The sequence below is a fragment of the Anomaloglossus baeobatrachus genome, unplaced genomic scaffold (assembly GCF_048569485.1).
Source record: "Anomaloglossus baeobatrachus isolate aAnoBae1 unplaced genomic scaffold, aAnoBae1.hap1 Scaffold_173, whole genome shotgun sequence".
Classification (NCBI taxonomy): domain Eukaryota; kingdom Metazoa; phylum Chordata; class Amphibia; order Anura; family Aromobatidae; genus Anomaloglossus; species Anomaloglossus baeobatrachus.
This window is the reverse complement of record NW_027441943.1, coordinates 335,307-347,574: the sequence shown is the minus strand read 5'-3', so window position 1 is coordinate 347,574 and position 12,268 is coordinate 335,307. Positions and strand designations below refer to the sequence as shown.

The 12,268-nt window shown below is 49.4% G+C and overlaps 1 pseudogene; it reads right to left on the bottom strand.

The window, feature by feature from the left end:
• LOC142260733 (fatty acyl-CoA hydrolase precursor, medium chain-like) overlaps nt 1-8,370 on the bottom strand; it is a 44,949-nt pseudogene extending 36,579 nt beyond the window's left edge.
• Between the last annotated feature and the right edge of the window lie 3,898 nt (nt 8,371-12,268).

Here is a 12,268-nt window from a genome sequence, read left to right as displayed (position 1 = left end):
TGAGAACACCTCCTATCCATCACCAGAGATCAGCGGTGACATCACTGAGAACACCGCCTATCCATCACCAGAGATCAGCGGTGACATCACTGAGAACACCTCCTATCCATCACCAGAGATCAGCAGTGACATCACTGAGAACACCTCCTATCCATCACCAGAGATCAGCAGTGACATCACTGAGAACACCGCCTATCCATCACCAGAGATCAGCGGTGACATCACTGACAACACCTCCTATCCATCACCAGAGATCAGCGGTGACATCACTGAGAACACCTCCTATCCATCACCAGAGATCAGCGGTGACATCACTGAGAACACCACCTATCCATCACCAGAGATCAGCGGTGACATCCTGAGAACACCTCCTATCCATCACCAGAGATCAGCAGTGACATCACTGAGAACACCTCCTATCCATCACCAGAGATCAGCAGTGACATCACTGAGAACACCGCCAATCCATCACCAGAGATCAGCGGTGACATCACTGAGAACACCGCCTATCCATCACCAGAGATCAGCAGTGACATCACTGAGAACACCTCCTATCCATCACCAGAGATCAGCAGTGACATCACTGAGAACACCGCCTATCCATCACCAGAGATCAGCAGTGACATCACTGAGAACACCTCCTATCCATCACCAGAGATCAGCGGTGACATCACTGAGAACACCTCCTATCCATCACCAGAGATCAGCGGTGACATCACTGAGAACACCTCCTATCCATCACCAGAGATCAGCAGTGACATCACTGAGAACACCTCCTATCCATCACCAGAGATCAGCGGTGACATCACTGAGAACACCGCCTATCCATCACCAGAGATCAGCGGTGACATCACTGAGAACACCTCCTATCCATCACCAGAGATCAGCGGTGACATCCTGAGAACACCTCCTATCCATCACCAGAGATCAGCAGTGACATCACTGAGAACACCTCCTATCCATCACCAGAGATCAGCGGTAACATCACTGAGAACACCTCCTATCCATCACCAGAGATCAGCGGTGACATCACTGAGAACACCTCCTATCCATCACCAGAGATCAGAGGTGACATCACTGAGAACACCTCCTATCCATCACCAGAGATCAGCGGTGACATCACTGAGAACACCTCCTATCCATCACCAGAGATCAGCGGTGACATCACTGAGAACACCGCCTATCCATCACCAGAGATCAGCGGTGACATCACTGAGAACACCTCCTATCCATCACCAGAGATCAGCGGTGACATCACTGAGAACACCTCCTATCCATCACCAGAGATCAGCGGTGACATCACTGAGAACATCGCCTATCCATCACCAGAGATCAGCGGTGACATCACTGAGAACACCTCCTATCCATCACCAGAGATCAGCGGTGACATCACTGAGAACACCTCCTATCCATCACCAGAGATCAGGGGTGACATCACTGAGAACACCTCCTATCCATCACCAGAGATCAGCGGTCACATCACTGAGAACACCTCCTATCCATCACCAGAGATCAGCGGTGACATCACTGAGAACACCTCCTATCCATCACCAGAGATCAGCGGTGACATCACTGAGAACACCTCCTATCCATCACCAGAGATCAGCAGTGACATCACTGAGAACACCGCCTATCCATCACCAGAGATCAGCGGTGACATCACTGAGAACACCTCCTACCCATCACCAGAGATCAGTGGTGACATCACTGAGAACACCTCCTATCCAATACCAGAGATCAGCAGTGACATCACTGAGAACACCTCCTATCCATCACCAGAGATCAGCAGTGACATCACTGAGAACACCGCCTATCCATCACCAGAGATCAGCGGTGACATCACTGAGAACATCGCCTATCCATCACCAGAGATCAGCAGTGACATCACTGAGAACACCGCCTATCCATCACCAGAGATCAGCGGTGACATCAGTGAGAACACCTCCTATCCATCACCAGATCAGCGGTGACATCACTGGGAAAGTCGCCTGTCTGCTAAGTGTGATCCGATCCCCTGGCCCCCAGTCGGGCGATGTTTGGGGGGCTGCCCACTGCCTTTGGTGAAGATCTTACCTTCAGGGTGTGGTTGAGACCTTGGTTGTCCTCTGCTAACAGGTTAGGGATTAGGGCGACTCCGCTCTCAGCGATCGCCCGGTGGAATAAGCCTTATGACATTGGGGACAGCAGCTGCAGTCACAGAGGATGATGATGTCAGTGACGAACATTATAAAGATATATCTAGTGATCAGTGCATGCTGGGAGTGTCTACCCGCACGTGACCCCAGAACACAGGGGGACGCTCACCAGAATAGACACGCTGGCTCCGCCGGCCGATTCTCCAAATATAGTCACTAAATTCGGATCTCCACCGAAATCGGCAATAGTCTCCTGAATCCATTTGAGAGCAGCGATCTGATCCAAGAAGCCGTAGTTCCCGGGGGCTCGGCCATCTCCGGTGCTGGACAGAGGTGATAAGCGGCGTCAGGGTGTTCAGAGGTTCCTCACTATTCAGTGATCAGCGGTGATATTACAGCTCTGCTCCTCACTCAGCCTCTAGATGGCGCCATCAGCCATAGAACGTCTACAGTGATCGCCACCTATGGCCCCGAGAGGTCACTGCAGTCTCATCCGGATCCCGGAGCACAAGGGCCCAAAAAGTCCATGTGGTCAAGATGAGATGATAATATCAAAGACCTGGTTACTTGGGGGCCATGTTCTGCTCCTGAGCCCACGAGCTGCAGGTGATGACTCTGTTCCCTCATCTCATATCACCGCCTGTTACTCCAAAAGCAGCACTTTTACCACTTACCTGAAAAATCCCAGGAATCCCAGTCTGTACTGGATGGACGCAACAACAACGTTCTCAAACGCACTCAGCGCGGATCCCTCAAACATACCGGCTCCCCCCGACCGAAAGCCTCCTCCATGAATAAATACCATGACCTGGAAAGAAACGGCACAGAATGAGCACATCACATGCTTGTTTGGTGGCTAACAACAGCCGGAGCGACGGGGTACACCTCTGTCTGTAGTCCAACAGCCGGAGAGACAGGGTACACCTCTGTCTATAGTCCCACAACAGCCGGAGATGGGGTACACCTCTGTCTATAGTCCAACAACAGCCGGAGCGATGGGGTACACCTCTGTCTATAGTCCCACAACAGCCGTAGACGGGGTACACCTCTTTCTATAGTCCAACAACAGCCGGTGCAATGGGGTACTCCTCTGTCTATAGTCCCACAAGAGCAGGAGCGACGGGGTACACCTCTGTCTATAGTCCCACAACAGCCGGAGAGACGAGTGTCTCCTCTGTCTATAGTCCCACAACAACCGTAGACGGGGTACTCCTCTGTCTATAGTCCAACAACAGCCGGAGAGACGGGGGTCACCTCTGTCTATAGTCCAACAACAGCCGGAGAGATGGGGGTCACCTCTGTCTATAGTCCAACAACAGCCGGAGAGACGGGGGTCACATCTGTCTATAGTCCAACAACAGCCGGAGACGGCGGTCACCTCTGTCTATAGTCGCACAACAGCCGGGGAGATGGGGGTCACCTCTGTCTATAGTCCAACAACAGCCGGAGAGACGGGGGTCACCTCTGTCTATAGTCCAACAACAGCCGGAGAGACGGGGGTCACCTCTGTCTATAGTCCAACAGCCGGAGAGACGGGGGTCACCTCTGTCTATAGTCACACAACAGCCGGAGAGACGGGGGTCACCTCTGTCTATAGTCACACAACAGCCGGGGAGACGGGGGTCACCTCTGTCTATAGTCCAACAACAGCCGGAGAGGCGGGGGTCACCTCTGTCTATAGTCCAACAACAGCCGGAGAGACGGCGGTCACCTCTGTCTATAGTCGCACAACAGCCGGGGAGATGGGGGTCACCTCTGTCTATAGTCCAACAACAGCCGGAGAGACGGGGTTCACCTCTGTCTATAGTCCAACAACAGCCGGAGAGATGGGGGTCACCTCTGTCTATAGTCCAACAACAGCCGGGGAGATGGGGGTCACCTCTGTCTATAGTCCAACCACAGCCGGAGAGACGGGGGTCACCTCTGTCTATAGTCCAACAACAGCCGGAGAGACGGGGGTCACCTCTGTCTATAGTCCAACAGCCGAGAGACGGGGGTCACCTCTGTCTATAGTCCAACAGCCGGAGAGATGGGCGTCACATCTGTCTATAGTCCAACAACAGCCGGAGAGACGGGGGGTCACCTCTGTCTATAGTCACACAACAGCCGGGGAGACGGGGGTCACCTCTGTCTATAGTCCAACAACAGCCGGAGAGGCGGGGGTCACCTCTGTCTATAGTCCAACAGCCGGAGAGATGAGCGTCACATCTGTCTATAGTCCAACAACAGCCGGAGAGACGGCGGTCACCTCCGTCTATAATCCCACAACACCTGGAGAGATGGGGGTCACCTCTGTCTATAGTCCAACAACAGCCGGAGCGACGGGGGTCACATCTGTCTATAGTCCCACAACAGCCGGAGAGATGGGGGTCACCTCTGTCTATAGTCACACAACAGCCGGAGAGACGGGGGTCACCTCTGTCTATAGTCACACAACAGCCGGAGAGACGGGGGTCACCTCTGTCTATAGTCACACAACAGCCGGAGAGATGGGGGTCACCTCTGTCTATAGTCACACAACAGCCGGAGAGACGGGGGTCACCTCTGTCTATAGTCACACAACAGCCGGAGAGATGGGGGTCACCTCTGTCTATAGTCACACAACAGCCGGAGAGACAGGGGTCACCTCTGTCTATAGTCCAACAACAGCCGGATCAACAGGGGTCACCTCTGTCTATAGTCCAACAACAGCCGGAGAGATGGGGGTTACCTCTGTCTATAGTCACACAACAGCCGGAGAGATGGGGGTCACCTCTGTCTATAGTCACACAACAGCCGGAGAGATGGGGGTCACCTCTGTCTATAGTCCAACAGCCGGAGAGATGGGCGTCACATCTGTCTATAGTCCAACAACAGCCGGAGAGACGGGGGTCACATCTGTCTATAGTCCAACAACAGCCGGAGAGACGGCGGTCACCTCTGTCTATAGTCCCACAACACCTGGAGAGATGGGGGTCACCTCTGTCTATAGTCCAACAACAGCCGGAGAGACGGCGGTCACCTCTGTCTATAGTCACACAACACCTGGAGAGATGGGGGTCACCTCTCTATATAGTCCAACAACAGCCGGAACGACGGGGGTCACATCTGTCTATAGTCCCACAACAGCCGGAGAGATGGGGGTCACCTCTGTCTATAGTCACACAACAGCCGGAGAGACAGGGGTCACCTCTGTCTATAGTCCAACAACAGCCGGATCAACAGGGGTCACCGCTGTCTATAGTCCAACAACAGCCGGAGAGATGGGGGTCACCTCTGTCTATAGTCCAACAACAGCCGGAGAGATGGGGGTCACCTCTGTCTATAGTCACACAACAGCCGGAGAGATGGGGGTCACCTCTGTCTATAGTCACACAACAGCCGGAGAGACAGGGGTCACCTCTGTCTATAGTCCAACAACAGCCGGATCAACAGGGGTCACCTCTGTCTATAGTCCAACAACAGCCGGAGAGATGGGGGTCACCTCTGTCTATAGTCACACAACAGCCGGAGAGATGGGGGTCACCTCTGTCTATAGTCACACAACAGCCGGAGAGATGGGGGTCACCTCTGTCTATAGTCCAACAGCCGGAGAGATGGGCGTCACATCTGTCTATAGTCCAACAACAGCCGGAGAGACGGGGGTCACATCTGTCTATAGTCCCACAACAGCCGGAGAGATGGGGGTCACCTCTGTCTATAGTCACACAACAGCCGGAGAGACAGGGGTCACCTCTGTCTATAGTCCAACAACAGCCGGATCAACAGGGGTCACCGCTGTCTATAGTCCAACAACAGCCGGAGAGATGGGGGTCACCTCTGTCTATAGTCCAACAACAGCCGGAGAGATGGGGGTCACCTCTGTCTATAGTCACACAACAGCCGGAGAGATGGGGGTCACCTCTGTCTATAGTCACACAACAGCCGGAGAGACAGGGGTCACCTCTGTCTATAGTCCAACAACAGCCGGATCAACAGGGGTCACCTCTGTCTATAGTCCAACAACAGCCGGAGAGATGGGGGTCACCTCTGTCTATAGTCACACAACAGCCGGAGAGATGGGGGTCACCTCTGTCTATAGTCACACAACAGCCGGAGAGATGGGGGTCACCTCTGTCTATAGTCCAACAGCCGGAGAGATGGGCGTCACATCTGTCTATAGTCCAACAACAGCCGGAGAGACGGGGGTCACATCTGTCTATAGTCCAACAACAGCCGGAGAGACGGCGGTCACCTCTGTCTATAGTCCCACAACACCTGGAGAGATGGGGGTCACCTCTGTCTATAGTCCAACAACAGCCGGAGAGACGGCGGTCACCTCTGTCTATAGTCACACAACACCTGGAGAGATGGGGGTCACCTCTGTCTATAGTCCAACAACAGCCGGAGAGATGGGGGTCACCTCTGTCTATAGTCACACAACAGCCGGAGAGATGGGGGTCACCTCTGTCTATAGTCACACAACAGCCGGAGAGATGGGGGTCACCTCTGTCTATAGTCCAACAGCCGGAGAGATGGGCGTCACATCTGTCTATAGTCCAACAACAGCCGGAGAGACGGGGGTCACATCTGTCTATAGTCCAACAACAGCCGGAGAGACGGCGGTCACCTCTGTCTATAGTCCCACAACACCTGGAGAGATGGGGGTCACCTCTGTCTATAGTCCAACAACAGCCGGAGAGACGGCGGTCACCTCTGTCTATAGTCACACAACACCTGGAGAGATGGGGGTCACCTCTCTATATAGTCCAACAACAGCCGGAACGACGGGGGTCACATCTGTCTATAGTCCCACAACAGCCGGAGAGACGGGGTGACGGGGGTGGCTCCATGCCATATGTATGCACCATCATCTTGAGCGTGTTAGTACCATTCCTCACACCATTACTTACGGGCAGTTTGGACTCCTTCCTCCGCTCCGCTGGGGTGAAGATGTTTAGGAACAGACAGTCTTCTGACAATGGCGGTAACGGCATGGAGATTTTAAAGAGGCTTTTAATTTGCTCTATGTCTCTGAGGCTTTGGAGACATCTATGAGAAATGATAGGTCAGTAATGGTTTCGCTCAGTTTAGCCGTGATACCAGGTGACTGTGGGAGTCTCCCCGGGACCCCCGACCCCTCACATTGTCCCCAGTCTCTTCGGTCACAGAATAATATTAACTACATTTATAAAATGGAGGAAATTCTGGGACTTGTTAATAACTCACAGAGCGCCATGTTCCTGCGCCTCCCGCACGGAGCTCCAGGACTCGGGGGCTTCTGGGGCCGCAAATCTCAATGAACCCACCGGGGGTTTGGCGAAGGGGACTCCATAGAAGGCATGGACAGTTTGGCTCGTCTCCTTCACTGACAGCGTCTTCCCCCGCAGCTCCCCATACTGTGTCATCACCTGAGGGTGATCGTCCTCCTGCCCTGTGAACCCCGGAGTTACCATATAAAATACTGTGATCTTTTACTCCAGAGCTGCACTCACTATTCTGCTGGTGCAGTCACTGTGTACATACATTACTGATCCTGAGTTACCTCCTGCATTATACTCCAGAGCTGCACTCACTATTCTGCTGGTGCAGTCACTGTGTACATACATTACTGATCCTGAGTTACCTCCTGCATTATACTCCAGAGCTGCACTCACTATTCTGCTGGTGCAGTCACTGTGTACATACATTACTGATCCTGAGTTACCTCCTGTATTATACTCCAGAGCTGCACTCACTATTCTGCTGGTGCAGTCACTGTGTACATACATTACATTACTGATCCTGAGTTACCTCCTGTATTATACTCCAGAGCTGCACTCACTATTCTGCTGGTGCAGTCACTGTGTACATACATTACTGATCCTGAGTTACCTCCTGCATTATCCTCCAGAGCTGCACTTCTGCTGGTTTGTATGGAGACATTTGGCGATCTGGTGGACAGACTGCCCCCTCAGCTGCGCTCCTGTAATACCGGGTGACTGTCCCTACACCAGAGCATTGCTGTAAGTGGCCCATAATGTAAGTCTCCAGAGCAGGCTCGGTGTAGACACTGATGGAGCAGGGAACTTTACGCACCTGATCCCAGGACCAGAGGCGGCAGGAGAAGCGTGAGGAGCAGGAGGGCCATGGAGGATGCTGTTTGCAGTGTGGGGCTTCGTGTTCTGGACCGGATCTCTGCACTCACCACACTTTGCTCTCTGCTGCAATCACAGAACTGGACCAAGAGCGAGGAATGTCCGTGTCCGGGGGCCGCAGGGCAAAGCCAAAGGACAATGCCCTGCTGGACACAGAGCGCGAACACAGATCATGGCCTCATTATCAGTCCATGTTCCCAAGAGCTCACAATCTAACTGCCATCACAGGCTCATTCCAGACCAGAGGTCAAAGTCCACTGCCCAGCAGCAAGGCTGAAGCACGCAGATGAGGCCCAGACCCCCAGCCTCGGCTGTACCTGCACCAACCACTGAGGGGCCATCAACAATCACCTGAAAGATCTGCACCGCACCCCATAGACTACAACGTATCTAGTGCCATAGCTCAGCTTATGGCTCATGTTTGCCTGTACCTGCAGCTGGACTTCATGTTAGGCCTCTGCCACACTTACGTGACAAAACGTACCATTTTTGTCACGTACGTGTTAAAGGGGTGGTTTGATCCGTGTGTGCCGTGTTTGTGGCACGCACGTGTTCTCCGTGTGTTATACGTAATAACACACGGAGAACGGAAAGCCCCGACTTACCTACTTCTTCCGGTGCTGTCTGCGGTGCTGAATGTCAGTCTCCGCCCCAGGCCATGCCCCGCTGACGCTACTTCCGGCCCCCAGTGAAGGAGAAGCGCTGTTCAAATTCACTGGGGGACGGATGCAGGGGACAGCCGCGGCAGAGACAGCAGGACTCGTGGAGGTGAGTATGTGTTTATTTAATTTTTAACATGTCACGTGACTTTCTCCGGCGCGTGTCACACTGACCCGCATCCACACTACATCCGAGTGGTACGGGTGCGGGCCGTGTGACACCCGTGGTCCCGGAAAAAAACTGACATGCTGCCGTTTTGAAAAAATGGACACACGTAAGTACGGAACGGACACACGTTCCGTTACGAAATACTTACGTGTGTCCTAATTATTATGATTACCTAGGTCCCCGTGTGCACGTGTCTCCGGTACGTGGAAAAAAAGGCACACACGTTCCAGAGACACGTGAGTGTGGCAGAGGCCTCAGGCTGTAGCTCAGGTTGTACTTTATGTTAGGCTGTAGCTCAGGTTATACTTTGTTAGGCCTGCGCCACACATCCGTGTCTCCGGTACGTTTTTGGCATTTTTTACACGTACCGGAGACACGTGCTGATGTTGACACATTATTTGTAATATAAAAAGCCTCACGTCAGTGTTTGCGCACGGAGCGTGTGTCCGTTCCGTGCGTACGTATGAGCGTGCCGAAAAAGCGCTGACATGTCCGTTTTCCACCGGCATAACGTCCTCACGGATCCATTAAATCCTATGGGTCCGTGTTTACACGTACGTGATACGGATGGCCTCCGTATGCTATCCGTGTGGTCCGTGTCCGTGTTTTCATTAGAAATGTTGTTACAATCTCAAATACTTTCAGGTGGCGTAGCTAACATATTTTTTTTGCACAAAACTAACTATGCATTTGCAGAAGGAGTGAGCAAGCAAGCAGTTGTAGTTCTGTGTATTGAAAGATATATTTTGAGCAAAATTTCGCCTACGAAATATAATAATGGCACCACGGGTGGACACGGAGAAACTGATAACAGCTGTCGAGACTCACCCACCATTATGGGATACACGTGTTGATGGTTACCATGACCGACTGACAGTTGACCGCCATTGGAATCAAGTAGCTGAGGAAGTGTACCCCAATAATGCATGGGCTAGATGTTCGCCTGCAAAGCGTGCTAAATATGGTAAGTTGTTAATTATTTATTTTTTTTTTATTTAATATATATATTAGGATTTTTAAAATAATTACAAACTGTGAATGTGTTGTTATAGTTATGTTGTCTTTTAGTTAAAAAATATTTTGGAAGAATTGGTATATGTCCTACTCTATATATTGAGTTCATGTTAAATTTTTAAAAAGGTAACCAAACATTTCATAACTTACAAAAATCAAAGTATACTTATTTTTGTAATCTGCCTTTGAATTCTTCATGAAGTTAATTAACTAACTGATTAAACTGTCATGTGTTTTTAATTTCCCTGTTTTATGAGTCTAAGTTTCGTATCACAATTTCAAATCATGTTTATTTATTTTTAATATTTTTTTATTTAGTTAAATGACATTTCAATATCATGACCTACATGAATAAAATAATATTTCTAGGACTTTTTTGCCAAATGTTATTGGACAAAATAAAAAAAAGGAAAATTTTAATATATATGACAATTACTTCAAAGATAATTTAACAGAAATATTATTTTGTTATGTGTGAATGTCTAAAAATGGTTTTGAATGAAGAATATATGACAAAAATTTTAGTCCTCAAAAGTATTTGGCCAACATGATTTGGTTAAATAGTATATTACATTTAGCAAACATTATTTTAATTAATGTGAGCAGATTTATGGTGAATGTTGCAAGTGACATATTTTTAAAAATTACACAGTTGACTTGGTGAAAAGGCGTTGGCGTTCTGCACGTGATCAGTACCGAAGGGAGTACAACCCTATACCATCCTCATCCAGCCAAGGCCGCAAATGCAGATATGTTTATTATCAACAAATAAGCTTCCTAGCACCCATCTTAGAAGTAACACAGTAAGTTTTTTTTTTTTTTAAAAAAAAAAAAAAAAAACCTTTACTTCATGAAGATAATTGTACAAATATAAATGTTAAGATTGTAATATGTTGTCTCATTTCTTATAGAACGGAGGATAATCTAGACGATTCAGATGATCAACCAACAGCAGGTCCCTCTGCTACAGCCACCTCAGCATCAGAACAAGAACCTGGCAGAGAAGACAGTGAAAATCCGGAGATTCAACAAGATGCAGCAATTGAATCACATGAGGGTGGGACAGAGAGTGCACAAACCAACACCCAAGGCTCATCAACGCAACAAACAACCACACCAGCTACACAATCAACACAAACAAATGTACTTCCACGTTTTGCACCACAACCTCTACGTGCAAGAAGAATCCGCAGACCTGAGGAAATGAGATCCTTACCGGAAATAATTGACACACGCATTATTCACATAATGAACACTCTGATTCCTGAAACAGATGCCGAGCGCTTTTGTCGGTCTTTATCTTCTAGCCTAACCAAGATTCCATCCGATAGGCAGGAACGTGTACGTGCTGCTATGCTGACCCTACTTTCAGCTAGTCAGGCAGAACAGGAACCAGTGAGAGTATATGAGGCCATAGAAAATTGGCGTACCATTATGCAACAACATACAGTCCCAAACACAACAGACAATCAAAATACAATTTCAACACAAACAACAATGGCAACTGTAATAGTCAATAATCCAGTATTACAACAATCTGGTCAACCTTCAATTGCTTCAAGTACGTTATTCCCAACACCAATTAGACAAGGGTATGTTGCAACCAATACTGCTGCCTTAAGCACTGTACAAAGTGCAACCTCACAGCAACCCATCAACTATATGAATTTACAACCCACTCCAAGTACTAGTTACTTTACTCAACCCACAAATATTGGTGGTTTACCTAACTTGTTTCCTGGTTCAACATACCCACAATCATTCATGATGCCTCATTATCCAATCACAACTATGTTACCTACACCACACTTACAAACATCAGTCAACTATCCTCAAGGTCAACAACATACACACACACAATACCCAATTACCCATGTAGATCCACAGGTGTACTCAACATCAGGCAATGTGTTGGGACAAACAAGCATGCAACAGACTGTTCCACACAATACTGTAGTTAGTAATAGGAATGTTGTTCAGCAAACAACTGCTTCCATTCCTGAAAATACCATTTCTGAGGCCACACAAAACAACATACTCAGCAACACTCAGGTTACTTCACTAGAAGATCTTGTTGACTTATGATACACATTTTTGGTAATCTTGACATTCAAATAAAAAATATGATGAATGAGTCAAAATTTCTAAAAATAGGGATTTCCAAAAATGTGTCAACTCTGAGTTTAAAAAAAAAAA